The following is a 6551-nucleotide window of genomic DNA, read 5'->3' as shown; positions in this document are numbered from 1 at the left end:
ACGGTTAACCGGAATCAAACCCAAAAATCATACGACCCAATCCACAAAATAGTAATCAAACCCCATTCAAACCCAAAAATCAAAATTATAATCAAACCCATAAATTTATTCAAACCAGAAATCAAAATCACAAACCAAATACTGAAATCAAACCCGAAAAATTATTCAAACCATAACTCATAACCATGTACATTGTAACTTTACGAGACCTTGTGAGGAAATCAAAGCTTTTTGAAGACCCTGATGGCGGTCATGATATCACCGAAGACTATGGATTTGATTCTTAGGGATTAAGATGGGTTCGAAGATTTTGCACACCGAAGAGATTTGTTTGAAGGAGTTTGATGATGGAATTTAAGGTTGGCAGACGATGTTGGTGATCTAGGGGGGTTTTTGTGTAAGCTTATTTTTTTGGGCTGAAGCTTATGAGCTTAACAACTTAATAACTAATGAGCTTATTAGCTTATAAGGTAGAACAGTGTTTGGATTAGCTTATGACTTATAAGCTAATAAGCTCCTTTTAAAATAGTATTTGGGTTAGCTTATTTTTGTAAAATGACCAAAATGGACATGCTTACATTACACAGTTATATAATTTTATCATTAATAGAACTTTCAATTATATAACACATGTAACAGATGATGCATATGATCAAAATATAACGTTAAAGATAATGCATAAACTCAAACATAATGGTAACGATAATGCATAAAGCAATTGTCACATAAGGTAAACAAGACAAAAAAAAGGAAAATAATGCAAACGTGCATAATAAGGACAAATAGGAACATAAAATCTAACACTAAACCATTAACTTAGCTTTGAAATCATTTCTCCATCAGAAATTTCAAGAACTCAATTATTGCCATGTGAGTTGTTGGAACCATGAAATTTCAAGAACTATCTCCAACAGCAGCAGAATCTCGAAATAATGCTACATAATGGGTTTGATACATCTCCAAATTTTTTCCCTTAAACTTGCCATAATCTTTGTCAACTTGTACAACAGAAACAACAAAATCTTATAATATTTCAATATTAATAAACCATGTAAAAATAAAATATATCAAATGTTACCTTTATTTTTTCATCCCACCACTCAGACGATGAGTTGGTGTATCCCAAAGAGGTAATCTCCTTTCAGTGTTAGAGTCCATGTCACAAATGTTTTCTAATGATCCAAATATTCAATAACAAAACAAACTCATAAGAATGAAAGTTGGAAAATAATCGTAATATTAAACAACAGATACTATTTCTTCGATTAACCTTATGAGTTTTCACCCAAAAGACCAAGTTTCAAGGAATTCATTATTACCAGTTTTGATCAGAATATTTACTTTAAAGCTGAGAAGAAATCAAGCAATGCATTCAAAAATCTAAGAAAATATGAAGACGAATGATGCACGCACCAATTTCTAATGAGTACTCTAAAATAATAATATTAGAGAAGGGGGTACATACCGATGGGTGAGTTGGCACGATAAGGAGGACCGATTCCAATTTGTTTTTCTTTGGGTGAGAAGACCACTGTGCAAATCGTTTGTATATATAGGGAAAAAAACAGGGTATTGTTATACCTACCCCAGATTTTTTAATCCTACCAGTGCAATTATTATTTTTTAGGTAGATAACAAAAACCTAGACATCGTATTCCGCGCCACAAAAACCTAGGCATAGTATTTCATGCTTGTGAGCTGGAAAGCTTCAAAAATCCCAGTGCACATAGGGAGATTGGAACTCTGAACCTCCGGGCAACAACACATATTAGCTTTAAGCACTTTACCACTAAGCTGGAACCCTTTTTTGTTTAATTAAATCAAATCGTTCTATATAACCTATAAAGAATAATAATAATAAACATAATAAAAATAAAAATAAAAATAAAAATAATAATAATAATAATAATAATAATAATAGTAATAATAATAATAATAATAATAATAATAATAATAATTATTATTATTATTATTATTGTCGCAGTCTTATTATTATTATTATGGTTTGTATTGTATGAATACACATAAATACATATCGTATACATATAAATATGAAATAAATATATATCTATACTTAATAATATGTACAAATACACATAGTTATGTCTTTTATAAATATAAACTAATAAAACATTAAAAATATATTCAAACGTCAAACATTTTTTTGTTTAAATCTTTTGTTCAATTAAAATTAAAGAGTTTTTTTAACTATATAAAAAAGAATAAAAGTTTAAAGATTTTTTGGTTATACAAATAAACAAAACGTCATATTTTTTTTTAAAACAAAAAGTCATATTTTTTTAAATTCGTCGTTTGAAACAGGAATACAAAAACATAATAATTACGTCAACAATGTTTTTTTATGTTAAATAATGTCTTCAAACAAAATGTCAAAAATATATATTTTTAAATCATAAAAACAAAGGTAAATAAATAAAATAAAAAAACAAGATTAATAAAAGAAAAAAATAAATAAACTAGTATATATTAAAAGAAAATAAAAAAAACATAATCATTACATAATCATTAGTTATTTAAGGAAAAAAAAGTAAAATGTAATTATTAGGGGGTAGGGTTAAGTGGAAAGATGGTAGAAATAATTGAAGCCAAAAAACAGGGTGTGTTGTTGGAAGAAGAGACCAGCATTTTTGGGGAAGAGGGAAAGATATTTGGGGAAGATAATGGTGCCTGTGAAGGAGAAGGAGTAATGGTGAACGTTGCAGCCTTGCAGGTAATGTTTGGGGAAGAGAGTTCTGTTGTTTTGGGAAAAAAAGAATGAGGGTAAAAACATAAATGACCATAAATAAGCTCTGGCCTTGAAAAAAAAAGTTGAATTGAAATGACTTATCAATATTAGCTTATTTTTAAGTAAAATAAGCTTATAAGGTTAACCTCATAAGCTAACCCAAACACTAATCTTTCCATAAGCTAAAAAGCTAAAAAGCCTTAAAAATAAGCTAAAACAAACACCCTCTAGGTATGGTTTAGGGTTCTTCAAATGAAAGTAGACGGTGGTGGTGCCGAGATTTCCAGTCTGAGTATAGTTGAAGAAAATCCAGATCAACTGAAAGGAAGAAAACGTTAGTGCAGGGCTCGGAATGGAGTGTGTTCCACCATTCCTTTGACGACTTCAACGAAGGAGTTCATGGTGCCAGATTGGGGGTTTAATAGGAGGGATTGTCGATGGTGATATATAGAAGCAAGATGCGGGATTAACGTAGGATAGAGGTGTGGGGTTTGGCTCCACTTACTAGTATCAGGTCTGTTGGTGTTGGTGTTGGTGTTGGTGTTGGTGTTGGTGGATGATACTTGAAGCTTTAGGTATTTATTTGTAGGTTTCTTTAGAGAAAGAGAAAGAGACAGAGATGGAGAGGAAAACAAATGGACGCCATAGGGAGGGATAAAACTCAAGTGGGTGGGACCTATATTTAATAAATATTTTTTTAACAAGTTAGAAATAAATAAAACAATTAAAATAGTCAATAAGGTCATATTGGTCTTTTTAAGTCGATTAAGGACCAAGTGTGTAACAAAACCAAACTATAGGGATGGTCTGAGTTAAAAAAATAAGTTAGGGACCAAACGCGCAAATTACGCTAAACCATAGGTACCATTTGTGTAATTTACTCAAAACAAAATGTTGAAAAAAAAGATGGCACTCCAAACAAACACAAGCAATGCAACTGCATACACTCAGGTTGTGAATACAATAGATCTATCCAAGACTTCTTTCTATGAGAAAAAAACATTATCATAGGATAATTTTCCATCGTTCATATGTAATATTTATAATTCCCACTTTATGTTATATGTCATTTTCAGCACATATATTATGAATGCTTTGCATCTGGATATATTGTGATGGTTGCAACTGCTTAAGCTGTCATAACAATGTTGAAAATGAGGGTGCAAGGAGAGATGTTGAAGCTACTTTGGAATGCAATCCAAACGTATTTAAGCCTAAAATTGTTGCCAGTCTACATGTAAATTGTGATCATTTCTTAAAAACTTACAAAACAACCATGCAAGATTATATCATTATTATTTTAATGGCATAATTTTAAAAGCATTCCATTTATGTGATTGTCATTGTTATATATGTTATGTGTATGAAACCTTTTCTACATGGTCATTTGGCTTGATTCTACTTGATTACCATAACTGATAATGTTTCTTAAGTAATGAAATTATACAAACGGTTATAGTTTTAGGGCTAAATGCAAGAAATGACAAGGTACTTGGGTTTATTTTCTTATAATAGCATCATGCTTTCATTTTTTTCTACTATAACATTTTACTTTTAATCTTTTTCATGTTAAGGCACTGTAATTTGAACAATCTACCCAAATATGTCACTCCATTGTTCTTTCAATTTCCTTTCTTATTAGGCCACTACACTTTGAAAACCTAATTATAACAATATAATGCCTCACTAAGAAAAGAAAACCGAAATCACAATGATATAACATAACAGGAAGAACACAAATGTAAGAGGCTATAATAAATAAATAAACAAAAGCACATTGGTATTTGTTGCATTTACAAACCATACAATCAATATTCTATACATCTATTCTTATATTTCAGGAAGAGACAGGGGAAGTTGTTGTATTAGGAAAACACAACAAAGGATGCCATTACGAAGAATCGAGATGCTTAAAGAAAAAATATGAATGTTTTCAAGCAAACATTCTTTGTTGTGATGATTGTAGATGAATCGAGTGCAACAATTTTGAAGGAAGTGAAGAAAGACAAGCTCTCAAGCATCTATGAATTACTTCTTATCAATCGGAAGTACTATATTAAAAAACATAACTCTGTTATAGTAAAGAGAAAATCAGGACAAATTATGACAAATCTGATACACAATTATAAGAGCGAATTGGGTAGAGAAATCAGATAAAGAAAATAGAATAAAAAATCATAGATCTAAACTTAGAAATCTGATAAAGAAACAAGAATGAGAAGTCAAAAATCATACCAAATCGGGTATATACAGAACTAATTCCAATAGACTTATTGGAGGGTTCCATTGGCGTGCATCCGGTAGGAATTGAACCTACGAATTCGCCAATTATGAGTTGGGTGTTTCTAGAATGCGAGCAAGCTAGCTTGCTGACTCTCCTAGTGGTTTGGCGGCAAGGAAAGCGGCATTCGGGAAGCGACTAGTCGCTTCTGGCAAAGCTTGTAGAAGGCTGACCAATATATATATATATATATATATATATATATATATATATATATATATATATATATATATATATATAGGAGCATTCAATCGAGAACATTTCTTATTGCGAGAACATTTGAGAACAAATGTGGACCAACACCACTCACCACCCACCACCATTACCTACCATCCACCACCACCCACCATTCATCACCACCACTTACAACCCACCAACCACTACCACCCACCACCAATCACCACTACCAACCACCCATCACCACAATTTACAACCCACTACCACCACCCACCTCCACCACCCACCATCACCACCCACCACCACTTCCAACCACCCATCACCACAACTTACAACCTATTACCATCACCTACAACAACCACCCATCATCACGACCAACCACCACCACTCCACTACCACCATCACCACCACCCGCCACCAACCACCAAACTCCACCCTCCTCCACCACCTTATTCATCACCCACCAAAACCACCACCCATCACCATCACCACCCTCACCACCAACCACCGCCACCCACCGACCTACCACCACCACTCGCCTCCACCACCCATAACCAGCACCCCACCGACCACCCACCTTCACCACCCCCACCACTCACCTCCACCACCCATCACCAACACTACAACAAAATGAAGCTAATGCAACCCCGCTAAAAAATTGCATTAGGCCTTTAAAAAGTTGCATAATGCCTAAAGCAACCTTTTACCAAATGTTGCATTAGGTAAAGTTGCATTAGATCTAAAGCAACTTTTTTCATAAAAAGTGTAACCCTTTCTAAGTGTAACCCTTTCTGAAATAGTTACAAATCTTTTTTTGATGCAACTTTTTTTAATGCAAATTTTTTATGTTCATATGCAACTTTTTTACACTTAGATGCAACTCTTTTTAACTATTTTAGTTATGAAAATGCAACTTTTTTTATAATCAATTACAACCTTTATTATGTTTCTAGTAAAGAATAACAACCTTTCTCTATAGTATATGCAACATTTGTTATGTATTTAATTGCATAGAATGCAACCATGTTTACAATCAAATGCAACTTTATTTTTGTGACTTTTTTAACGTCAATGCGACATCTTTTTTCCTAATCATGTAGACGCTACATATGTTTACTATATTGCTACAAATATTCAATACTACTAAAACTTCACCATAACAATAAAAACAAAAATATCTTATACAAATTTATGGTCTAATTTGACATGTCTAAATTCAAAATAACAACCATTGTCTCATTTGACATGTCTAAATTCAAAATAACAATCATAAATCAAATACAAAACAAAGTTGTCAACTATAATCACAAAAAAGGTATTAAAAACATCCTAGATGTCTACTAAATA

At 32.3% G+C, this 6551-nt stretch overlaps 1 long non-coding RNA gene across 1 annotated transcript; it reads right to left on the bottom strand.

Annotated features, from left to right (window-relative positions):
* Nucleotides 1-840: 840 nt before the first annotated feature.
* On the bottom strand, nucleotides 841-1510 carry LOC145103908 (uncharacterized). The gene is made up of 3 exons (XR_013706930.1): nucleotides 1466-1510; nucleotides 1079-1172; nucleotides 841-998 (listed from the first exon to the last, which is right to left on the bottom strand). It is a non-coding gene; the product is annotated as an uncharacterized LOC145103908 (long non-coding RNA).
* Nucleotides 1511-6551: the final 5041 nt, after the last annotated feature.

Source organism: Lactuca virosa, chromosome 4 (assembly GCF_052849685.1).
Source record: "Lactuca virosa cultivar CGN04683 chromosome 4, Lactuca_virosa_CGN04683_v6, whole genome shotgun sequence".
Classification (NCBI taxonomy): Eukaryota; Viridiplantae; Streptophyta; class Magnoliopsida; order Asterales; family Asteraceae; genus Lactuca; species Lactuca virosa.
This window is presented reverse-complemented; position numbering and strand designations above follow the sequence as displayed.